This window comes from Pan troglodytes, chromosome 10 (assembly GCF_028858775.2).
Source record: "Pan troglodytes isolate AG18354 chromosome 10, NHGRI_mPanTro3-v2.0_pri, whole genome shotgun sequence".
Lineage (NCBI taxonomy): Eukaryota > Metazoa > Chordata > Mammalia > Primates > Hominidae > Pan > Pan troglodytes.
Genome location: NC_072408.2, coordinates 28336711 through 28363578, shown reverse-complemented (window position 1 = coordinate 28363578; position 26868 = coordinate 28336711). Strand labels below are relative to the sequence as shown.

General features: G+C 37.2%; 1 long non-coding RNA gene across 1 annotated transcript; it reads left to right on the top strand.

The window, feature by feature from the left end:
• The first annotated feature begins 2507 nt into the window (after positions 1-2507).
• On the top strand, positions 2508-26835 carry LOC134807470 (uncharacterized). Its single transcript, XR_010148000.1, has 2 exons — positions 2508-2597; positions 4852-26835. It is a non-coding gene; the product is annotated as an uncharacterized LOC134807470 (long non-coding RNA).
• The last annotated feature ends 33 nt before the right edge of the window (positions 26836-26868 follow it).

The following is a 26868-nucleotide window of genomic DNA, read 5'->3' as shown; positions in this document are numbered from 1 at the left end:
AATGCCTGTACTCTGTACTCATTATATATAAAAGGTAGCATAACACAATGATCCAATTCATAATATGCCTTCCCCTAATTTTTACATCACACGTTTCAATTCTGAGACAGAATTTGGCTGAAGTATTTAAGATTTTCTTATGGTTTTGAGTTGTTTAAATGTGGATACATATATTTCCAAATATGACCTCATTGGAGAGTCAGTGTATTTGGCTGACAATTAAATAAAGTTTATAAGCTTACAAGAAGGGATGCATACTACAGCAAAGTTGAAAAAGTAACACTTGGGCACAAAGCTACTTGGCTTACTTTCATTGGGTTGTCTTTTGTGATATTAGGCAAATAATTTCATTTTTTAAAATTTCTGCTGTTGGGCAAATGAGCCTGTTGTTGAGGCTTACTCATATGAATGTTTAAATTTTTTCTCCTCTGACATCAGTCATTCATCAAAACCACCTGGGTATCCAAAACCTATATTTATGGTTTCACTGTATTATGGTTTTGCATTATTCATCTGCTAAATATCTTTTGAGTACCATTGTTCATCATTGCATCTCAGTGCCTAGAATAGGAAGAAGAGCTAATAAGAATAGTTCCTAATAATTAGGATCACTAATTATGTGCCAGGCACTGCTCCCTATAGCCCTCTGATGCAGGTACTATTGTTATCCCCATTTTACAAATGAGGAAGCTAAACCATAGACAGAGTGTCTTAGCTAGGACTGCTATAACAAAATATCATACACTGGGTGGCTTAAACAACAAACATTTATTTCTCACAGGTCTGAAAGCAGGGAACTCCAAGATCAAGGTGCTGGCAAATTCGGTTCTGGCGAGCGCCCTCCTCCTGGCTTTCAGACAGCTGCCTTCTTGCTGTGTTTTCACATGATGGAGATAGAGGGAGTGTGGTCTCTTGCTCGTCTTATAAGGACATTAATCCCATCATTGGGTTCCCACCCTCATGACCTCATCTAAACAGAATTACCTCCCAAAAGTCCCACTTCCTAATACCATCACAGTGGGGACAGGGCTTTAACATATGAATTTTGGAGGGATACATACATTCAGTCCATAACACAGAGGAAGTAACTCATCCAAGGCCTCATAGCTAAAAGGTGGTAGAGTTGGAATTGAACCAAGGATTCACACTTGAAAGTCTGTTTTTAACCAGAATGAGTGAGTGAGTGAGTAAGGCACTTATGTTTCCCAAATTTCTTGAAACAGAGTAAAAATGTTGACGAAAAACATATAGCCCATGGGAAACAAATACTACTTGGAAAGGCATAACAGCTTCTCACCTGTTGAGGAGTATTCCATCTTCCTGACCTCCTATTTAAACAAACAAACAAAAAAACCACACCCAGCATCACTCTGTTACTCTGTTATACTGAAGTTGAAGGACTTTTGCATACGCTTCTGGAAACTGGGACAACTGAGCACTACTGACCTGCCTCAGGGATGTTGTGAGGGGTAATGAAAGTTTGTGGAATGTTTAAGACATGAGTGAAAGACTTTGAAGTAATGCAAATTCTTATAAAATACAAAAGTTATTGCTGGCCGGGCGTGGTGGCTCACACCTGTAATCCCAGCACTTTGGGAGGCTGAGGCGGGCGGATCACGAGGTCAGGAGTTTGAGACCAGCCTGGCCAACATAGTGAAACCTTGTCTCTACTAAAAATACAAAAATTAGCCAAACATGGTGGCACGTGCTTGTAATCCCAGCTACTCAGGAGGCTGAGGCAGGAGAATCACTTGAACCTGGGAGGTGGAGGTTGCAGTGAACTGAGATTGCACCACTGCACTCCAGCCTGGGGGACAGAGCCAGACTCCATCTCAAAAAAAAAAAAAAAAGTTATTGTTTTTATATTGTTATTGTCCCTGGGAATCTTTGCTATCAGTGTACTGTGTACTTCCTGCCTACCTCTGAGTTTGTAAAGTAGGTAAAAGAGCAGATGTGATTGCTAAGAATATAGCATTGACCTCTATGTAAAATTTATAGGTTCTCACACAGAGTGTTGAGGCTTTTGATCAGCATCTTTGAAAGTATTGCTTGTATACATTTCAAGTAAAAGATCATTCTAATTATTTCATAGTCATACTTTACATGAAAGAGCTTTGTAAATAATTGGAAAATCTTTAACAAGCTTCGATTAATAATGCTGGCTTTAATTTTAACTTCATATTATTGTTTTCCAAATGATTTCCATAATAGAGACCATGGTGGATCTAAGCATGAGATTTTAAGTTCCTGCCTTTCAAAGGTGTGGCTAAAAACAAGCAGGATAGAAAACACTGTGTGCTGTCATGCCAAGCTCTCTGTGTAGGGACTTTATCTTCACCATTGCATTTCATCCTCAAAACAGCCCTGCAAGGTAAGTATCTGTATTTTATAGATGGGAAAAACTAAGATTCAGAAAGTTTACATAACTACAAATCTGGTAAGAACTAGAGCCGAGATCCATTTCCTGCTCTGTCTTTTCTCACAGTTGTTGCTACAAGGCCACTGAGCTGACTCACCACCCCCCGGGAGTCAGTGAAGGCTTCCCCGAGGAAGCAGTGTTTGAGCTGAGCCTTGAAACAGAAGTAAGAAGACTCCAGGTAAATGAGAATAGCAAGTGCATTTCAGGCAAAGGAAAGGAAGTGTGAATGAGCAGGTGTGCCCTGTGAACTAAAGATGGCTGTCCAGGGCAAAGAGCATGCATTTTACGAGGCTTGCAGGAGACCCCGTATTACAAGTAGGAGATTCAACAGGACCACCAATACTGGGCATGCAGGTGTCGCCATGCAACTGTAGAAACGGGGATGTCTGGTCTCCAAATTCTCATTGATCAGAGAAAATAAGAATGGGGTAATGAAATAATTTTTTCCTGAGGTGTATTCTTAACTTCCAACTAAATTTTCACTGCTGAATCTTCATAGCCAACACTGCACAAGTGTTATTGACACAGTGCATTGGACCCAGAGAATGGAAAAGATGCTAGGCTTTTTTTTTTTTTTTTTTTTGAGACGGAGTCTCACTCTGTCGCCCAGGCTGGAGTGCAGTGGCGCGATCTCGGCTCACTGCAAGCTCCTCCTCCCGGGTTCACGCCATTCTCCTGCCTCAGCCTTCTGAGTAGCTGGGACAACAGGCCGCCACCACACCCGGCTAATTTTTTGTATTTTTTTAGTAGAGACGGGGTTTCACCGTGTTAGCCAGGATGGTCTCGATCTCCCGACCTTGTGATCCGCCCGCCTCGGCCTCCCAAAGTGCTGGGATTACAGGTGTGAGCCCCCACGCCCGGCCGCTGCTAGGCTTTTTGCCTTCTCCAGGCCGGCATATATTTGGTGCGCATTTAAATCTCCCTTAAACAAAGTGTAGAAAAAAAAGTGCTTTAACAAATTTGAATCAATATATCTTTCAGCTGTGCAAGATCTATGAGAATAGAGACTGAAAGTTTTTTCATTATATTAATAAATCACTAGTGCTTAGCGTGAAATAGTTTCTTAATTCTTTTCAACAGATAAACAAATATGTAGATTTTGAAAACATCTTTTAAATTCCTATTAAATATCTCGTTTTAAAAATACATCTGAAATAAATCTTTCCCTACACATATTAAAAAACCTTTTTCTTTTGGGGTTTACAAATAGGCTCTCCAAGGAACTGGGGCAAAGAACATTCCAAGGAAGCTACACGTATTAGAAAAATCTTTGTGTTAGTTGAGAACTGTACCATGTAACTTTGTAAGACAATATTTTATTTAATTTTCTTAAACGTTGTTAGAAAGGGATGTCACTATAGTGATACTGTTTTAGGTGGATATAATACTTACCTTTACCCTCTTTTTATTGATTTTTAAATATTACACACATTTTAATTAGTGGCAATTTTACAATAATGTGAGGCTCTTAGAAAAGTGTTCATTTTTGCTCATGAGAAATGGGAAATGTGTTGGAGTTTTGGAGTTCCAGTTCAAATAACTGAAGAAAAAAATATATGTATATATGTATATAGTGGCTTCAACTGCATACTTTAATCAGCTTAGGAACAGTTATCCCAAATTTCTTTCTTATCACATAGTATTATTCTTTCCAAAGTGACTAAAACTAAGAATTTTTGAATAACGTTTATTTCTGTGATAAAGTAATTATGTACAAGTTAGAAGTTATGCTAGGGGGCCTGGAAATTCTCGGACAGAAATTCTATTTTCTCATAATTTCATGGCTTTTAAATATGTCGCCATTGCATAGAGTTTTCACAGCAGCTGGTAGAGACGTAATATTAATTTTATTTGCCTAGGGAAGGGAAGGAAGTAGCTGGCCATTGTGTGTATGTGATGTAGTAGGGAAGACTAGGTTACTCTGAAGTAGTTTCGAGCATTAGTACCTTAGGTATTGCATTGAATTATTTAAGAAGGTGGGGAAAGTTCAGAAGAAAATGATTGGAATGATAGTACCAAAATTTCAGTGAGGTATGGTTAGTGGAATTAGAAATATTTATCCTGGACACCATAGGAGAATATAAAACTAGTTTCAAATATTTGGAGAGCTGACAAGTAGAAGATAAATTAAGGAATTGTTTGTATTGTCCTATGGCCTTGAGAAGAAGCTATATGGAGTCTTTTGCCTCAAAATGAGAAAAGCACAAAGATGTCCAAAGAGGCAAAGAGAATTCTCATTCAAGATGGCAGACACAGCACATATCTCCTTTCTACTTTAAATCTCATAGAAATGTCAGCAAAGAAGAACTAAGGGTAATAAATTAAAGACTACTCGGTACAGAAGAAAGGGCATCAGGAACTAGGGATATAGACAAGTTTCTTGAAAGTGGGAATACTTGGAATTGTATTAACAGCTTAAATCACATTCACAGGAGAAGGCTGCAGTAGAGGCTAGAGCTATTTTTCCTGGCAACAGACCCAGAGAGAAGCTCAACACTTGGAGTATGAAAGGAGAGTTGGAAAGAAATCAACTGTGGAATAACTGCGTGAGTCATAGTCCATGTTCTCCTTCCCTGCATCACATGCTCAGGCTAAAACCAGAGGACTAATATTTAAAATAATTGAATAGTCTTCGTGAGAAGGAGCCCTAGTTGGGGTGATGCCTCATCTGAGTAAACTTCTTCCCATTTTTGCTGGGAAGTGGGAGAAGTAGGGAGGGGGACCTCCAACCTCCTCTTCTTTCACTACAAGGTCTAAAGCAAAGGCTTCCAGTGACAGCCACTTGTGTAGACAAGAGAGAGCTGGACAAGGCCGAGCTATCTGCATTGAATGAGGTGACCTACCTCAGTTGTAGGTATGAATCTATAGCCAAGGATTATGAAAACCTGAAGAAAAATGAGGACAAAAGAGCAGGTTGAGAGAAAAAATACACTGACTCTGGAGGAAATAGATAATTCAGGACATAGAAAATTCTTTAAAGTTATTCTATGTAGTATCCTCATGGAAACAAAGTCAAGAGAAAGCATTTTTAGTGCAAAATTAGATTGCTAAGAAAGAACAACTAAAACAAAATAAATAGTTATTAAAATGAAAAAGTAATTGTTAAAGTTAGATATTCAAGGGAAGACCTGGGAGAAAAAGTTGAAGAAACTGCTCTAAATGTAGTGCAAAAAGATAAAGGATGGAAAATGTGGGAGAAAAGTGAAGAGATTAGAGAAGCATCCAAAGGGATGTTCAGAAAGAGACAAAACAAAGAATAAGAGAGAATTTTCCATAAGTGAGGAAATAGGACTTGAGATTGTAAGAACCCTAGAGAATGCAAAATAGGATGAATGAACAAACTTAGCCCAAGGCACATTCTTGTGACATTTTAGATATTGAGAATAAAGGGAAGAGTCTAAAAGCCAAAAGAATAGATTACTCAGTGAGAATCCAATTGGTATTAGATAGATCATCAGCAACTGTAAATGCTAAGAAAAACAAAACAAGAAGCATGCCTTCAAAATGTGTAAAATAAAGTTTTTTGAACCTAAAATTCTCTACTTAGCCAAACTATCAATCGATCAAGAGTGAGGCATTTTCAAGCATGCAAGAACTCAGACCATTTACCACCCACAGACTATTTCTGAAAGAATTACTGAAGCAAAACAAAAAAGAATCCAAGTAGGAGGAAGCCATGGCCTCTAAGGAACAGTGGATCTTACCCAAGATTGTAATGGAATATAATTCCAGGATGACAACCTTGAGGCAGGCCTAGAAAGCCATCAGTCTGAATTAGAACCAGAAGTCAGATGCTCTGTGAAGAATCTCTTTCAGGAGGACATGGATTTCTTCTATAAATTGAATGACTGGGAAGCTGAGTGGTCTTGTGACAAGGCAAAGGCATGGTAGGTCATTGTGATAAGGTATCATCCAAACACTCTCCAAACTGTGAAGTAATTTTCTTCTTCCAATAGCAAAGGTTTATTGACAAGAGTTACGTCTCCTCTATAGGCTCAAGGGCACAGCTGTGCTTGGTTCTGCAGTGAACAATGATCTCCCTACGAATATTATGAATGCTACTTTTCAGTTTTCAGTTTAAAAAATCAATTTATAGACAATGCATCAAAGATTAATTGTAGTTATAGGACAAGTGTGAAAACAATAGTACACTGGAATGGAGGTTAGGAGAGAGGGAAGGAGCAAAGGAACAAGATGTAATGATGTTGGATTCTTTTCATCAGAAATAAAAAGAATTAAGAGATATTGTGTCTACATTTGAGAAGTCAAAATAGGGTTTCAAGTATCTTATATAAATTTGTTAATTCTAGTGATATCACACTGAGGCAGTATAACATAGTCGTTAAGAGCATGGATCCTGGAGCCAGAACACCTGCGTTTGAATTTTTGCCACACACTTCAATTTGGGCAAATTGCTTATCTGTGCCTTGGTTTTCTCAGCAAAAATTGAAAATAAATAGTTAATATTTCACAAAGTTATTTGAAAATAAAAACTGTTGATATATATAAAGTGCTTAGAACAGTCTTTGGCACATAAAAAATTATTCTATATCATCATATGTTACCGATGATAACGATGATGATGATGATGATGGAAAACAACTAAACATCTGGAGAAAAGGGAACCCTTGTACCCTGCTGGTGGGAAAGTAAATTAGTACATTGATTATGGAAAACAGTCTGGAGGTTCCTCAGAAAATTAAAAATAAATCTACATATTACCCAGAAATGGGATTTCTGGGTATATATGCAAAGAAGATGAGATAAGTATGCCAAAGAGACATCTGCACTTTCATGTTCACTGCAGCATTATTTACAGTATCCAAGAAATGAAATCAATGTAAGTGTCCATCAGTGGATGAATGGGTAAAGAAAATGCGGGGAGGGGGATTAGGAAGATGTTGGTCAAAGGATACAAGGTTTCAGTTAGACAGGAGGAATACATTCAGGAGATCTATTGTACAACATTGTGGCTATAGTTAATAACAATGTTTTATATTCTTGAAAGTTGCTCTAAGAGAATAGGTTTTAAGTGTTGTCACCATAAAAATGTTAAGTATGTGAGCTAATGCATATGTTAATTCGCTCAATTTAGCTATTTCACAATATATACATATTTTAAAACAACATATTGACATGATAAATATATACAATTCTTTGTCAGGTACAAAGTTAAACGAAAATACAACACAAAACATTGAAAAAGTTAAAAAATAAAAATTTAATGGGCAGAGATCAGAAAAGGGAGGTAGTAGCTTGAGAAAATTTATTTTTTCAATTTTTTTAAAATGAGAGATCAACGAATGTTTAAACTTGACAAATTAGTAAAGAGAGGCATAACCATATTCAGCGTTATGGAAGCAATCTTCAGAGAAATTTCTATTTTGTCCTATTTTAAGGGTTTTTAAAAATTCATATGCAAGCACTACTTTTATTTAGTTTTTACCAATTTTACTGAGGTGTAATTGACATACAATAAACTGCACATATTTAAAGTGAACAGTTTGATACATTTTGGACTTAGGTACACACCCCTGAAACTATCACAGTAATCAAGATGATGAACATAACCACCAACCATCATGCTCTAAAGTTTCTTCATGCACCTTGATAATCTCTTCTTCCTACCTCTTCCCACTCCCCCAATCTCAGGCAACCACCGTTCTGCTTATGTGACAATAAATTGGCTTGCATTTCCTAGAATTTTATATCAATGAAATCATATAGTATGTACTCTTACATCTGACTTCTTTCATTCAGCATAATTATTTTGAGATTATTCACACTATACTGTGTAACAATACATTCATTCTGTGGATAAACCACAATTAACAAATTTACTTGTTGATGGAAATCTAGTTTTTGTTTTGCTTTTTCCAGTTTTTGGCTATTACAAATAGAACTGCTGTGATCCTTCATGTACAAGTCTTGGTATGGGCTGGGATTTCATTTCTTTGGGATAAATACTTAGAAGTGGAATGGCTGGATTATATGATAGGCATATGTTTAAATTTTTAAGAAACTGTCAAACTGTTTTCCAAAGTGTTTTACAGTATATGAGAATTCCAGTTTCTCCACATCCTTATCTTGGCAGTCAACTCTATCAGCCATTCTGACAGCTATGTTGTGGTATCTTATTGCAGTCTTATTTTACATTTCCTTGGTGACTATTTATATTGACTATCTTCTCATGTTTTTGTTTGTCATCTGTATATCTTTATGGAAAAGTATCTGTTCAGATATTTTGGTCGTCTAAAAAATTGTTTTTTTTTTTCTTTTTATTGAGATTTCAGTTTTCTTTATGTATTTTGGATACAAAGCTTTCATTAAAGATATGATTTACAAATGTTTTCTTCCAATCTGTAGCTTGACTTTTTATTCTTTTAACAGTGCCTTCTGAAGAATAGAAATTTTTTATTTTGGTGAGGCTCAATCTTTACCTTTTTTCCTTTCATGGATTGTGCTTGGGTGTTATGTTTACCAAATATTTGCATAACCTATGATCACAAAGATTTTCTATTGGGTTTAGTGTTAGGTTTTGTATTGAAGTCTGTGATCAGTTTAAAGCTAATCCTTGTGTGTGGTTGAAACAAAATTAATTTTTTTTGCATACATGTATTCAATTGTTCCAACGCCATTTGTTGAGTCTCTCCTTTCTTCACCAAATTGCCTTTGTACTTTTGCCAAACATCAGTTGCTGAAATATGTGTTGGTCTATTTATGGACTCTATTTTGTTCCATTGATATATTTGTTTATCTTGATTCTAATATCAGACTGTATTGATTAGTCTTATAATAAGCCTTGAAAGTACACAGTTAGTTCTCCAACTTTGCTTTTCTTTGTCAAAATTGTTTTGGCTCTTTTTTTTTTTTTTTTTTTTTTTTGAGATGGAGTCGTGCTCTGTTGCCCAGGCTGGAATGCTGTGGCGCAATCTCAGCTCACTGCAGCCTCTGCCTCCTGGGTTCCAGCAATTCTCCTGTCTCAGCCTCCCTAGTAGCTGGGATTACAGGCGTAAGCCACCATGCCTGGCTAATTGTGTGTGTGTGTGTGAGTGTGTGTGTGTGTGTGTGTGTGTATTTTTAGTAGAGATGGGGTTTCACCATGCTGGCCAGGCTACTCACGACCTCCTGACCTCAGGTGATCTGCCTGGCTCAGCCTCCCAAAGTGCTGGGATTACAGGCTTAAGCCACTGTGCCCAGCCTGTTTTGGCTCTTATAGGTCCTTTGCATTTCCATATGAATTGTAGAATCAGCTTGTTGATTTCTACAAACAAACCTTTTGAGATTTTTATTGGGATTGCATTGGGTCTGTAGATCAATTCAGGAGGAACTGACATCTTAACAATATGAAGTCTTCTCACCCATACCAATGTACATCTCTCCCATTTATTTAGGCCTTCTTTAATTTTTCTCAGCGGTTTTGTAATTTGTAATGAAAAGAGCTTGCCTATATTTGTTAGATTTTTTCCCTAAATATTTCATAATTTCATCCCATGGTGTTATTTTTAAAATTTCATTTTCCAATTATTTGTTGACAGAATATAAGAAATAAAATTTATTTTTGCATATTGATGGCATATTCTGTGAAATTGCTAAGCTCACTTATTAGTCCTGCAAGTTGTTTTTATAGATTTCTTCAGTTTTTTTACATAGATGATCATGTTGTTGGCAAGGAAAGACAGTCTTACTTCTTATCCAATCTGGATGCTCTTTATTTCTTTTTCTTCTATGACTGCACTGGCCACAATCTCCGATACAGTACTGAATAGAAGTTTGAGAGCAAGCATCCTTGTCTTGTTCCTGATCTTAGAAGGAAAGCATTCAGTCTTTTGCCATTAGGTATGGTATTAGTTATACTTTTTTGTATATGCCCTTTATCAGGTTGAGGAAGTTCCCATTTATTTTAGTTTACTATAAATTTTCATCGGGAATGGCTGTTGGATTTTGTCATTTTTTTTAAATCCACTGATATAATCATGTGGTTTTTCTTCTTTGATATGTTAATAAATTACATTGATTTTTTATTATACCAATCTTGCATTCTTAGGATGAGCCCCTCTTAGTCATTATGTATTACCCTTTTTATGTGTTGTTGGATTTGATTCCTTAAAATATTGTTTTGAACGTTCACATCTATGTTCATGAGATATATTGCTCTGTGGTTTTACTTCTTTTCATGTCTTTGTTTGGTATTTAGAGTATTTAGCTCACCATATAGAATGAGTGGCGAGTTATTACCTTGTCTTCAAATTTTTGGAAGAGTTTATACAGAATTGATATTATTTCCTTCTCAAAATGTTTGATATAATTCTCCACTGAACCTGAGTCTGGAGTTTTCTTTGTAGGAAGCTTTCTATCTACAAATCCAATTTATTTCACAGATATTGGGTTGTTCACATTATCTTTTTCTTTTTAAACGAGATTTGGTGGTTTGTGTCCTTTGAAAAATTAAAAGTGCTCAACATCATTGATCATCAGAGAAATGCAAATCAAAAGTACAATGAGATATCATCTCACTTCAATTAAATTTGCTTATATCCAAAAGACAGGCAATAACAAATGCTGTTGAAGATGTAGAGAAAAGGGAGCCCTTCTACACTGTTGGTGGGGATGTAAATTAGTACATCCACTATGAAGAACAGTTTGGAGGTTCCCCAAAAAGCTAAAAATAGAGCTACTATATGATCCAGCAATCCCACTGCTGGGTATATATCCCAAAGAAAGGAAATCAGTATATCAAAGAGATATCTACACTCCCATGTTTGTTGCAGCCCTGTTCACAATAGCCAAGATTTTGAAGCAACCTAAGTAACCATCATCAGATGAATGCATAAAGAAAATGTGGTACATATACACAATGGAATACTATTCAGTCATCAAAAAGAAAGAGATACTGTCATTTGCAACAATGGATGAAACTGGAGATCATTATGTTAAGTGAAATAAGCCAGGCTCAGAAAGATAAACATCACACTTATCTGTGAGATGTAAAAATTAAAACGATTGAACTCAAACAGAGAGAGTAGAAGGATGGTTATCAGAGGCTAGGAAGGGTAGTGGGGGGCTGTGGAGGAGGTGGGGGTGGTTAATGGGTATAGAAAAATAGAAAGAATGAATAAGACCTACTGTTTGAAAGCAGAACAGTGTGACTGTAGTCAATAACAACTTAATTGTATATTTTTAAATAACTAAAAGAGTATAATTCGATTGGTTGTAACTCAAAGGATAAATGCTTAAAGGGATGGATTCCCCATTCTCCATATATGATTATCACACATTGCATGCCTGTATGACATCTCATGTACCCCATAAATATATACACCTACTATGTACCCCCCAAAGTTTTAAAAAATTATTTCATTTCATCAAAGTTGTCAATAATTTTGGCATTTGAACTTCCAATAGTGTGAAAATTAAAAAATAATAATTTTGGCATAAAGTTGTTCACAACATACTCATTATCCTATTAATATCTATAGCATCTGTAGTGATTTCACCTTTTTTATTCCTGATATTGGTAATTTCTGTTTTCCATTTTTGTCCTTATCAGTCTGACTAGACACCTATTATTTTTATTGACCTTCTCTAATATTCAGCTTTTGGCTTCATTAAGCTTTATTGTTTTTGTGACTTCTATTTCATTGAATTCCACTCTGATCTTTATTATTTCCTTTCTTCTGCTTACTTTGCATTTTATTTTTTCTTCTTTTTCTGGCTTCTTAAGGGGAAGCTGAGATCATGGATTTGAGAAATTTCTTCTCCGTTACTGGAGGTATTTAATACTATAAATATAATACTAGTACTATAAATTTTAGTACTATACATGTAATACTAGTACTATAAATTTTAGTACTATAAATTTTCCCCTGAAGTACTTCTTTAGTGCCATCCACAAATTTCAATATGTTATTTTTTAAATTTTCAATTAGTTCAGCATACTTTCTAATATGCCTTTTGATTTCTTCTTTTATCAATGGGGGTGTTTAGAAGTGTATTATTTTGTTGGCAAGTATTTGGGAATTTGCCATAAAACTTTTTATTATTGATTCCCAATTTAATTCCATTATAGTTAGAAGAAATATTCAGTTGGGCTTGAATTCATTCATACATATTGAGACATGTTTTATGGTCCACAATATAGACTATCATTTTAATGTTCCATGTGCATTTGAAAAAAAAATGTGTTATACAGCTGTTGTTTGGTGAGGTGTTCTATGCCAATTTGTCATGTTGGTGGGTAGTTTGGTTCAAGTCTTCTATATCTTTACTGATATTGTTCTATTATTATTGAGGGGTATTGATATATTTGTCTATAGTTGTAGAGTCATCTATTTCTCTTTGCAGTTAAATGAATTTTTGCTTCCTGTATTTTAAATTGATTTTATTAGGTACATAAGCATTTAGGATTGTTACGTACTCTCAATGAATTCACCCCTTATTCATTATGAAACGAACTTCCTTGTTCCCAGTGATATTAATATTGTTTGCTCTTGCTCTGACATTCATATAGCCACTTCAGCTTCCTTTTGATTAGTCTTAGCATGTTAACCTGGCTGTTCAGGCTACCATAACAAAACAGCACAGGCTGGGTAACTTAAACAACAGACATTTATCTTTCCACAGTTCTGAAGACTGAAGTCCAAGATCAAGGTGCCAGCAGAATTGGTGTCTGGTGAGGTCTCTCTTCTTGTCTTGCAACTGGCTACCTTCTTGTAGTGTCCTCACACAGCTTTCTCTGTGTGCAAGCAGAGAGCAGGCTGGGGAGAGAGAGGAAGAGAGCAAGTTCTGGTGTCTCTTCCTTTCCAGTTCTGTTGGATTAGAGTCCCACCCTTATATCCTCATTCGACTTTAATCACTTCCTTAATGCCCTTATCTCAAAATACAGTCAAATTGGGGGTTAAGATTTCATCATATGAATTTTGGAGAGACACAATTCAGTCCATAGCAGCATGGTATATCTTTTCCATCCTTTTACATATAACTCATTTTCTTTTAGTATGTGAAGTGTTTTTCTTATAGGAAGAGTAGAGTTGAATTTTGCATTTTTACCCAGTCCTAACAATCTCAGTTGGGGGGTCAAAATAATAACAACATTTAATGTGATTATTGATATGCTAAGGTTTAAATTTATCACCTTGCTATCTGCTTTCTATTTATTCCAAGTGTTATTTGTTTTCCCTTTGTACTTTTTCTGCCTTCTTTTGGATTATTTTTATTAACTCATTTTATCTTCTCTGTTGGTTTATTAACTACAACTTTGATGGATACACACACACACACACACACACACACACACACACGTGTTATTTTGACTCCCCCAGTTGAGATTGTCAGGATTGCATAAAAAAGCAAAATTCAACTCTATTCTTCCTATAAAAGAAAAATACTTCCCATACTAAAAAAAAAAAAAAAGGTTAAATGTAAAAGGTTGGAAAAGGTACACCATGCTGCTATGGACTGAATTGTGTCTCTCCAAAATTCATATGGCAAAACCTTAACCCCCAATTTGACTGTATTTTGAGATAAAGGGATACATTAAAATACATTTAATCTCAAACATATTTTTTCATTTCTAGAAGTTTGATGTATACATTTTAAATATCTTTTAGTGTCTCTACTTAAGTTTTTGAACATATATAGCTGTAATAGCTGTTTTAATATCCTTGTTTGTTAATTTTAACATCTGCCTCAGGTTTGGTTTGGTTTCAGTTGATTGTTGTCCCTTCATTATGGTCATGTTTTACTGCTTCTTTGCCTTCCTGGTCATTTTTTTATTGTATGCCAGACATTGTATATTTTTTTCCTATTGAGTGTTGAATTTTTTTATTTCTATAAATATTCTTGAGCAGTTGAGTTGTTTGGAAACAGTTTGTGTTTGGGGATCAAACCTTTATGATTTGTTAATCAGGACCAGAGAAGTGTTTAGTTTAGGGCTAATTATGCTCCACTACTGAGGCAAGATTTCTTTGAGTACTCTACCAAGTGATTCATGAATTAGGAGATTTTCTAGTCTAGCTGATGAAAGTAAGCCCTTTTCCAGTCATGTGTAAGAACTTGATACTGTTCCCCTTAATCCTGTGGGATGGTTCTTTTCCTTATCTGCGGTTGTTTCCTCTTATGCATGTGATAATCAGTAGTGTGATGAATACTTGAGAGGATCCCTTTACAGAACTTGCCATCATATTTTTCATAGAGAATATCTTGCATTAGCTGATTGAAATATTTATTCTTGATTGGTACTTGGCAGTCCTGTTTACTACCTGTCCTGTATATGGAATATCACTGCCAACTTTAGCGGGGGGGGATGGGACTGGGTGGGCAGTTCCTGCAAAAACTTCAAATGACTAATTAGAAATGTCAGTGGCATTTTCTCCCTCAGAAACATCGCTGTTTAGGATCGTGAATTTTCTTTTACTCATATTTGATTCGATTATCTTTCTTTCAAAGAATTTTTCTAGAATGAATATTTTACTTGTATATTAGGAATAGTTTTTAAATAATCAGAACACAACTGCTCTCCTCAATTATCATCATTCTCATTACTCATTCCATTTCTCTGGCTGGCAGCCTATGGACCACTGGAAGGCCCGGCCAGGGGTGTGGTCATCAGGACTTCCCAAAAGCACATCTCCTTCCTCTGTGGCTTGACTGTGTGCCTCTCCTCTCGAGCTGCAACTGTACCATGGGTCTCCCTTCCAGATCAAAAGGAAGATCCCGACCGCAGTCCTTTGGAATAAGATTTGCTAGTATTCAGTGTTCTTTCTTGTGTCTCAACTCATATCCATATTTTCTTCTCAGAATTCCATAGGTTTAGCCCTTTGGGGGTTTTTACTTTTTTCTTCTTATTTTTTAAACTGCCTGTTCCTACTTTATGCTGTGTTTTACCCATATTTATGTCATTTTAATCAGTTCCATAAGACTGTGTTTGAACTCCCCACCTCCACTTGCTTTTGTTTTGGGTGATGACTGTGCTGTCCACCTCTGCCACTTGTTTCAGGCCCTACTACTTTTTCCCTCCAATGTTCCTTCTTTTGTGTCTGCCATCTATTATTGCTGAATCCGTTATTGTCTTCTTATTTTATTTTCTCCTCTTCTTCCTTCAGTGGATGTCTTGAGATGTTCTTGCTTCTTATGTTCCATGTTTGCTGACATAGGGCAAAACTAAGAATCTGCGACAAGACAAGCTGCTTTTTCCTCTATCAAAGCTGCCTTCTTCTGGCAGCTGTCCTTCATTCTCAATTACTTTATCTACTCTTTTTTGCCTTTTTCACATCCAACCTGTAATCTATATTTTCCTTTCTTCAGCTAAATCTTAAACTGTTAAAATAGAGCCTGACATGTAGTACACATTCAGTAAATATCTGTTGAATAAAAGAAAACAATAAATGAATGAATGGTTGTTTGGTAATTATCGCCTCAGTTGTTGATTCTTTGCTTTTATTTTAGTTCCTGGAAGCTGGTCTGCCTGGATCAGCATTGCGTGTGGTGCATATTTTTATGTAGTTTGCATTACCTCATGCCCCACAAAGACCACACATTTCTTACTATACAGGAAGTGCTGTTGCATCCTGGGCTTCTATATGCATAGTGATTTTCCTTACCATGTGTGTTGATGTGTTTTTAAAGTGGGAAGTGGAGGCTTTTGTGCATAGAAAGGAACCATGTATAGGTATTTGAATATTAAAATAACATTTAATTAATTTAAGTTGCAAACGAAACTATAATTTTCTTAGGACTTTAAGTTCACTTTGTGATTTTGATTTTACTTATAAACTAAGTAATTTTTACATAATTTGAAATCATCCTTCCACTTATTTAATTCAATTTTAGCGGATTAAAATCCTTTATAGTCATAGTAATAAGCCATCAATTAAGTTCCCCTAAAATTTTAAAAACACTTCTAATTTATTATATCAAGCAACTGAGTTGCCTCACAAGGCCAACTTAAGCCTCAAAAAGCAAAATCAAAGAAATTGTAAATCTCATAATTCACCCTTAAAACCATAATGAGTCAAAATATTCAAATACTGTCTATAAACATTATCAAATTATCAACTCTGTGACTTAAGATAATGAGAATAAAATTGATTATAAATTTCACATAGAAGTTATGAAGATCAATTTGTCAGATTTCCTAATGTTAGGTTTTATTAAACATTACTAATACTTTAAACACAAAAATTATAACTTCTGTTTCTAAACCTATTTAACAGTATTAATGCTTTGGGTGGGTCCAATTTACTTCATGATCTTTATGTTCAATTTTTAGCACTCCTATAATTGTAAAATCATTTCCCTATGAAGGGGAGCAGTTTTACCATCCCAGCTGGGCTGCGGTTACGCGGTTGAAAGACCTGGGGCTGTGATATAGTTACTTATTTATCAGATGTTTAAGATAAACATGGTTCATAGGCTACAAACTTCTAGAATGATTCTGCCCAAGCCACAGACAGACACACTGAGTCTTTTTCTATATGCTGTGTCCATGAGGGGCCAAGATCCTGTCTTTTTGTTGGGATTGATTTGGCAGACAATGTCTCCTGGGCATTTTAACCCCATATTGTACTTTTTCCCAAATCTTTTATAACACCTTAAAACATTAATTATCTTATCTTTTCTAGGTGGAGATTTGTGTACCTTATTTAGGTTGCCACAAATTGCTTTTATCACTTGGTTAAAGTCTTCATTTCTTTCACATTTTTTTTTCAGCTTGACTTTAAATCTTGTGTACAAATCCAAAATTTGAACATTAACTGGGAGTTTTATGACATTAAGGAATTACTGTTCACCATTCTTTTAGGGGTGATCATGGTATCATGGGTATTTTAAAGAGTCTTTATCTTTTAGAGATATATTCAGAAATATTTACTGATGAAAATACAAGTAAAACACAAGTCAATAAATCACATTAGACCCAAAGTATTCCATTCATGCAAATCCTCAGGATCACAATGATTTAGAAAAGGTGAAATCCAGAGGCCAGAGCAGGGTCCTTCCCTAATCAGCTTTATCTTTCATGCTTTTCTTAATCAAATGAAAAGAATCCCAATTCGAGTTAAAGTAGCAAAATCTCCCCTCTGCCCTCTCCGCTCTCTCATTTCCCCTCTCCCCTCACTTTTGATTCTTTTTGCCTAGGTTTGGACCTAATGTTTAGTCTTGTTCCACATGGTGGCAAGAAGGCTTCAGGTAGCTCCAGGGTTGTATGGTGCTGACAGCTAGCAATCTCAAAAGGAGAAACTCAGTGGCCAGCATCCATGACAATTACTCCAGAGAGCACTGATTGGCCATGCTTGGGTCATGTGTATTCCTCTGGACCAATCACTGTGACTCAGGAAATGGGGTGTTCTGATTGAACACCCTGGATCACAGGGTAGTGGGAGAAGCAGGGCCCTTTGATCCATAGACTCAAGAGAATGATTTGGAGTTCGGGAGGGGCAGTTTTCTGCAGTAAGGAACACCAGACAAACAAAAAAGTGGCAGATGCCCATTACAGAACAAAATATATTCAGACAATTTTGTGAGATTCATGTATATCAAGTCTTTGGCTGTTCCTGCTGCCAGCTACAATCGTTGTCTGTCCCAAATGGAAAGGCACTTGGCGGCTGATTAACTCAATCCCTTCTTCCTTGGCATAGCACTATTTCATTTTTGTATTGCTCAGTTCCAAATCTGTCTTTTACTTTTCCTGGAACTGCTAATACATTACAGTCTTTATCCAAGTCACACAAGGTCTTCTATATTTGTTTTTAATTTGGAATCATCTCCAAGTTTTTCCAGAATTCTATGTTCTTTCCTATAGATATATATTCTCCAGGATAACTCCTGTTTCCCAGCTAAGCCAACTTCCTGGGGATTTGAATTACTGAAAAGATGTCCCTTTAGGCTCATCCCAATTCATGTAATAAATTGAGTCCCAGTGCATAATCTTACAGTCAGCTGCTTTTAAAATGAATTCTAAACTCAGTTGAGTTTCCATTCAAGAGGCATTTCCTATTCCTACTTTTATCTTCCCCTGTCAGAAAATGCAGAGCTGCTTCTAGTTTCCTGTCCTCCTGGGATGCTGCTGCTGCTGCTGATGATGATGATGACAATTATAATAAGAAGGTAGTTAATATTTACTAAGTAAATTAGTGCTGGCATTGTGCTAGGTATTTAGTGCAATCTCTCTTTTAATCCTGACAATGTGCCATAAGGCAGATGTCAAACCCCAATTTTACATAGAGGGAAATAGGCTCAAAGTGGGGACTTACTCCAGGTCACACAGCCAGTAGGTGGACTATCTGAGATTTGAAACCAGGTCAATCCAACCCCAAATGCCACGCTCTTTATCCCTGTGGTTAGACACATGAAACTATCACCTTTCTTTCCCTTTTCTTATTCCTCCTCCCCCATCTTACTGGTTTTGCTTTCCTTTCCAGCCCCTTCCAATTCTTTTATCTTTTTTCCTTCCTCTCTTACACAAAGGTTTAATTTGCCTTCCCCATAGTAGGCACTTAATAGAAAGTTGTTGAAATAGTTGTGTTGCCAATTTATTGAACAGTCTAAATTTATGCTTCCATATTGATGGTCATTGGATCCCTTCAACCACCTCTGTAAGGAAATCTAGGTGTTATTCCTATTTCATGCATCAGAAAATTAAACATAGACAATGAAAGAATAACAGACATGTAGGGTCAACTCGTTTTATCGGAATGAGGGGTTAAAGCCATTGAACAGGTCATGCCCTAATAGACTATGCCCTAATAGACTCTTGAAAACCTGAAAAAGCAAGCGATTGATCTGCCTCATTTAGAATAAATGCCCAAGTCCTTTCCATGGTCTGAGCCTCTTCCTTTTTGTCCTTTTTATATTCTCAGCCTCCGGGCCCCAGGCTGTTTCTCCCATAGGCAAGCTTTTACCTCAGGGTTCTGCTCTACCCCTATTGTCTCCACCTGGAGCTCTCTCCCTCAGAAGTCAACAAGGCACTCTCTCTCTCTCACCTCTTTCAAGTCTTTGCTCAAATGTCTCCTTAGTGAGGGCTTCCTTGGCTACCATATTTAAGGCTTCCATGGCTACCATAACTAGGCTACTCAGTTCCTATAGGATTCCCTTTCCCCTTTCCTGTTTTACTTTTCTCCGTAGAACTTTCCACTTGTTAAATTAATATCATTATTTAAAATTTTCTGAATTTAAAGAATGTTTGTTCCATTAGGACAGGAATTTTGCCTGTTTTCTTTACTAGTATACAGTAGGTACTCAATAAATTTTCACGGAATGGATGAATGAATAAATGCAGATTTTCATTCATTCATTTATTCAAGAGACATTGACCACACAGGAGATGAGCTACCTGTCCTCCTGCCTGCTTTGTTTGAACACCTCAAGGAGGAAGGCTAATAAAAGTCCAATGCCAAATATGAAAATAAATATCGCAGTCAGATGTTGAGTAATAAAAAGTAGTGTAAAATTGCTGTCTTAATCGCTATGCCATTGGAGAAGCCCACTTTAAGACAAGGAAAGATCTGTAAGCCAGGGTCAGCCAGGGAAAGATAGGAAAGGAATTCTAGAGACAGAATCCTTTCCCTCTGCTCCAGCCCAAGATGCTGCCTCCTGTTTTCTGAGAAATAAGAAGGCAGGTCTATTCCTGTTATCTTGGGACTCAGCAGGGCAGCCCTGTTCTTTAACAAGACAATCTTTCAATTTATGTGACTTGCATATTTTAGAGTAAATTCTGTTAATATGCAAGCACTAATACTGTAATACAATCATTTCTACTTCCTGCCAGTGTTTTATGTCTAAGGCGGCAGCTCAGTGCAGAAAGAAATTTAGGTAGGCAAGGGAATAACACTGCTTTCCCTTCATGCTCAACAATGTGCCACCTGACATGGGATTCTTTTCAGTTCATTTGTTTGTAATTTAAACCAATTCCTGGCTCAGCATTGGCTCATGCCTGTAATCCCAGCACTTTGGGAGGCCGAGGTGGGAGGATCACTTGAGCCCAGGAGTTCGACACTAGCCTGGACAACATAAGGAGGCCTTGTCACTACAAAAATAAAAATAAATAAATAAAATAAAATTAGCCGGGTGTGATGGTGCATGCCTGTGATCTCAGCTACTTGGCAGGCTGAGATGGGAGGATCACTCAAGCCCAAGAGATAGAGGCTGCAGTGAGCCGTAATTGTGTCATTGCACTCCAGCCTGGGCAACAGAGCAAGACCCTGTCTCAAGAAAGATACAGTAAAATAAACAAATTTTTGACTGGGAAATGTCTGTTAAAACATCAGGAAGACTCCCAAATAAAGGAAAGGACTATCACCATCAACCTCAAATTGAAAATTAAATCATTTTTCAATGTCTTGAAAAATCATACAGAATCTCTACAAGTTTTGGCTTTGCCTTAATAATAGTCAGTACACTGGCCAACGATGGCACCAAGATTAAAGGAGGAGGTGAGTCTGGAAACACATGAACTTGACCTTCTACAATCGATTTCCTGTGAGGGAGACTCTGGACATGGGCAAAGCTTTAAGCCAAAGATCTGTGATGCTCAAGGCTCATCCAGGCATTGGCAGTGTATTCAATGTATAAAAAAAATTCTTTTATTTCCAATGACCTGTTTTATGTTAATTTTATTGTGATGTAGAAAAATAACTAGTGTGTCCTTCAACTTACTTGCCAAAACCTACTCTTTTAAATATTTTCTCAGGAGAAAAGTCATTTTAATTTTAACTTAAAAAAAAAAAACCACAACTTTTCAGGTAAATTGCCAAACAGATGTTTAGTGCTTAGAGTCTCAGGGCAGCCTTTGTGTTGTGGTTGCAAACATACCTATCTTCTAGATCAGAGGTCAGGAAACTACATCTCTGTGTCACAAACACAACTGCCATGTGTTTTTGTAAATAAAGTTTAGGATAACCACAGTCATTCATTGCATATTGTCCACTGTCTACTGTCTACATATATTGTGTACTGTCTCTGGGTGCCTTCCCTGCTATGGCAGAGTTGAGTAGTTGAGATAGAGACAGCATAGCCCACAAAGCTTAAGATATTTGCTCTCTAGCCCTTGACAAAGAAGTTTGCCAACTCCTAATCTAGTAGAGGCAAGTTTCTGTTATAAAGTCCATACTTATGTTTACTCATGAATGCACCCATTCTTTTAGAATAACATGGATCATAGTGTACATAATAAACTGTTCCAAAATGGCAATATGGTTTAGTGACCATATATTATTGTCACCATTTCCCTTATTATGTTAACTTCTATTAGATGAAAATGCTATTCTGTAAAATAGAATTATGAAACAGTATACACAGCACAGTGTGAGAGTCAATGGCAAGACATTGCACACAATGAAACCCAGTGAAATGTGAAGAGGCTAACCGGGAAGTCTCCGTAAGTGCATATATTTCACAGCTGTGGTGCTAAGAGACAGATTGCTTGGAATGCCATGGGTAGACAAAGCCAAACAAAAATGAGAGCATGAGGAAATTTTTCTGGTGAAAACAATTTTTCCTTACAAATTTGAAATATTTTCCCTTTTATGTTATATTCTTTTTTTCCCCTTTTGAAGTAACATGGCTTCATCCTCTGCCAAATGTATTCCTTCCCACCCCTACCCCACTTTTGGTTTCTTCAATAAATAAAAATTGATTCCTTCACCTCGTTCACATGGACAGTTTCACAAGCTTATAGTGCATGTTGAAAGAAGTGTTGGATTGATTTTTTTTCAGTAGATGAAAACAGTAAAATTGTTAAACTGCATTAAAAAATTTTCCATATAATTGAAGGTGAAGGCATCAATAAGCAAAGCACTTTTAAGGCAATACTAAAGTTCTCAGCCTTTGGACTGTATTGCTTTTCTTCTCCCCATCACGGGGAATGAGATCCATTCTTGGCTGTTTAGTATTCTGTAATGAAAGGAAAAGTCGCTCCCACATTTTTTGGGGTAGAGAAGGGGTTGTTAGTCAGCAGGACTATCAAACAACAGTAGTCATTGCTGTTGCCTGGGCTTTTGAGGGGACCAAAGGAGACCAAACCGAAAGGTTCTGTAAAGTCTTTAAGTGAAAGATGTTGCTGTTATCATCTGATTTAGTCATCGAAACCTCCTAAGAACCTCTACAGAGGTTTGAGATGGGGAAGGAAGGAAGTGAAAGTAAAATCAAGCATTTCTGTGACTATTTAAAGCCACCCTAGGAATAAGCCTTGCATGGTAAAGAGTTGAAATTGAATGAGGCTTTCAGTTTTCTGTGGGTTTCACTGATTCACATTAGCCCAAGGGCTTTTTGTGTCTCCCCATGTAGCAGTAGTTACACCCCTGGTTGGCATGAGATAAAATCCTGCCGTGCACACAGAAACCAACTTCTTAGGCATTAGTCAGGGTCTCTCTGAAGTAAAAGTGCCTGAGCCACTTCCGTTTTTTTATTTTTAATACTCATGATGTGTTAGAAAGTGAAGAAATGCCAAGACAGACTTACAAACATTGTGGTATACTTTTTAATGTTTATGTTTAAGAAATTAGTAGTCTTAACACATGCATTTAAGTAAGTGCAATGTAATTATTTTGCTTTTCAAAAGATTTACAACATAAAGAAGCATTTCTACAGGGTATACTATAGGCAGTGGGACCCAAGTTTAAGGTTGTATGAGGGACGACTCCCTCCAGTCAGATGAGTGAAAGTTACTGCACATATAATCTCACTTGGGGATGATGTCAAATGTCCATGTCTGCGACCCTGTCTAAACTAGGAGGCTGGGCTAAAAGGCTCCCTTGCCCTCCTTCTCCCAGCTCCCCCCACCCACTGCCACCACTGAGACCAGATCGTAAGTACACAATTATGCCTGTGTGGGGAAGTGGGGAGGAGAAACACAAGGGATGATGGAGAGGTCCATTATGTACTCCTTACACAAATATTTTTCAAGTGCATACTATGTGCAGAGGTAAGAAGATAGTACCATAGTTAAACTCATACTTAGGGTTTAAATCCTGGCAGTGTTATTCCCTACTTGAGTTATAAAACTTCTCTAAGCCTTAATTTTCTCATCAGTTAGCTCATTTGTGAGGTGCTTCATTAGTTGTTATGAGGATTAAATGACTTACCCATATAAAGTTATCTGAACAGCACCACCTTGCACTGTGAGCAAGCAGTATAAAAGTTCTTGACCTCAGGGAGCTTAATTTCCATCTCCCTCACTGCATTTTGCTCTCAGCTCTCCCGTCTGCAAGCTGGTCTACCTGAAACAACTGCCTTGCAATATCAAAAGATATCTGATAAAACGGGTAAATATAGCTCCACTGATGAGGACAAAAAAAAAATCAGCTGTATTAAGGAAATTCTCTTAAAAAGTCATTAATCTTCCATTCAACAAGCAACAATGTGTGTTAGACACTGTTCGGGGAATGCTGATATTGTAGTGAACAAACCAGGTGTGGTTCTGCACTCATGGGTGGGAAAGATATTGGATACATACATTGTTCTGCACAATGTAAACATTTTGTTGCAGTATGAAGTGCATACAGAAAGTGCACAAATAAGTGCACAGCTCAACTCATTTTCATGAAATGAATGCACACATATAATTAGTACCCAGTCCAATAATCGGAATCTTACCAGAACCCCAGATGCCTTCTTGTGCCTCCTTCCACTCACAGTCACTTCCAAGGGTAAATATTATACTCATTTCTGTTAGGGTGGTCCAAAAGTAATTGCAGCATTTACCATTAAAGTAATGTGCAGTTTTCCTGCACACATTACTTTAATGACAAAAACCACAATTACTTTTGCACCAACCTAATAAAAGTCAGTATAGTATTCACTGCCAGGATTCGAACTCTAAAGTAATGGCAAAAGCCGCAATTACTTTTGCACCAAAATAATACAACCACAGATTACTTTTTCCTGTTGTAATACTTTATGAAAAAGGAATCCTGACGTACTCTTTTGTAATGGGCTTTTTTTTTTTCACTCAACATTATGTTTGTGAGAGTCATCCTTTTTTTGTATGTAGCTATAGTTTATTTATTCTCATTCTTGCATATTGTTCTCCTATATTGTATGAATTTACCATGATTTTTGTATCCATTCTATTGTTGATGGACATTTGGGTTGTGTCCAGTTTGGGAATATTACAAATACTGCTTATGTTACTATTAATGCTGTTAACATTCTTGTTCATGCCATTTGTTAGATATACATATGTATTTCTGTTGGGCATATTTTTAGGAGTGGAATTGCTGAGTATAAGGTATGGGTATGTTCAGTTTTAGTAGATACTGTCAAACAGCTTTCCAAAGTAGTTGTAACAATTTACACTCTGGTCAGCAGAATAAGAGAGTTCTGGTTGCTTTATATTGTCTGTCTTTTTCATTTTAGTCATTTTGGAGGGTATGTTGTAGTTTTTGCATTATGATTAAAAACATTTTTTTTTTTCAGAGACAGGGACTTGCTCTGTTTCCCAGGCTGGAGTGCAGTCGTGTGATCATAGCTCACAGCAGCCTCGAGCTCCTTGGTTCAGGCAATCCTGCCACCTCAGCCTCCTGAGTTACTGGGACTGCAGTCCTCCCAGCTCAACCTCTCCTGAGTCACTGGGATTTTTCCATTTTAATTTTCATCTGTGCTTTCCTAATGACTAATGGAGTGCCTTTTCATATGTTTATTTTCTGTTTGAACATCTTCTCTCATAGAGTATCTATTCTGACATTTGCCCATTTTTCTATTGAGTTATTTTCCTGTATCTCACTGATTTGAAGGAGTGCTTTAAATATTCCAGATAATAGTCCTTTGTTAGATATATGTTTGAAAATCTCTCTCTCAGTGTATGGCTTTTTACTCTCTTAATGGTTTTGAAGAACTGAAGCTCTTAATTTTAATGTAGTCCAATTGATCAATTTTTTCCCCTTCACAGTTACTGCTTTTTGTGTTTTAAGAAATCTTTGCCTGAGACAGTTCTTGTGGAAACAGCTAGTGCAACACTGAGAAACTGTTGTACATTATGTTGCCTAGAGTACAAACAGCACAGTCAGGATAGCTAAATGTGACCCCAAGAAACCAAAAGGCAAGATGTCTGCTCATGCCTTCTTTATGAAGACAATGCTGGGAGGAAAATACAAATAATAATCCAGAGGCCTCTGTAAACTGCAGTTTCCAAGAAGTGGAAATACACTGACAGGTGGAATACAATGTGTGGTGAAAGAGAAATACAAATTTGATGAAATGGTGTGGTATACTATGAGCAGGAAATAAAGGATTATAGACCAACTAAGGGAGGCAAGAAGAAAGATGATAACACCCTCCTCTCATGCTCCACCTTCCTCTTCTACTTAGATCTCTGCCCAATAGTAAATCCACAAATTTAGGCATTTCTACTGGAGATGTGGCCAAAAACCTGGATGACTGTTATGTATGTAGAATTCCTAAAATGCCCCCATAAAGATATTTCCCCCTAATCCCGGGAACCTGGGAATATGATGAGACATCACTCACTAGTGTGGTTGTCATATTTCATGGCAGGGTTAGGTAATCTCCTTAAGATAGGAGATTATCTTGGAGGATCCAATTTAATCACATGAGACCTTTTAAGCAGAGAGCTTTTTCCAGCTGGTGGCAGAAGAAGTCAGAGAGATTTGAAGAGTAAAGGGGTTATGGCTTGAAGTTGCAGCAGGCCCACCTGAGAAGGAATTCAGGAAACCTTAAAAGACCTGAGAGAGGCCCTGGTCAACAGGCATCAAGGAAAGAGGATCCTCAGTCCTACAACCACAAGGGACTGAATTCTTCCAGCAACCTGTGTGGGCCTGGAGGTGATGTCTACTTAGAGCCTCCAGGTGAGGACCCAGCTTGGCTGATGGCTTGGTTCCCGCCTTGTGATTCCCTGAGAGGAGAACCAGGTGACATCGTGCTGGACTTTGTTAAAAGCTGTTAAGTGTGTGGTAATTTGTTATACAGTGACAGAAAACTAAAACATGCAGGATAATTTTAGTGATGATGAAAAGCTACCTTATAACAAAGTTGAAGGAGATGTATAGGAAGTAGGTGGCCAACTATAATCTAAAGCAAAGGGATGGTGATAGAATTTGGCTATTTGTCCTCACCCAAGTCTCATGTGGAATTGTAATCCCCAATGCTGGAGGAGAGGCCTGGTGGGAGGTGTTTGGATCAAGGGGGCGGATGCCTCATGAATGGCTTGGGCCATCCCCTTGGTGGTAAGTGAGCTCTCACTCTGAGTTCACACAAGATCTGGGTGCTCAAAAGTGTGCGGCAGCTCCCCTGTAACCCATGCTCTCTCTCTTGCTCCCATTCTTGCCATGTGAAGCGTCTGCTTCTCTTTTGCCTTCCGCCATGGCTGGAAGCTTCCTGAGGACCCCCCCAGAAGCAGATGCCACTATGCTTCCTGTATAGCCTGCTGAACTGTGAGCCAATTAAACCTCTTTTCTTATAAATTACTCAGTCTCAGGTATTTCCTTATAGCAGTGCAA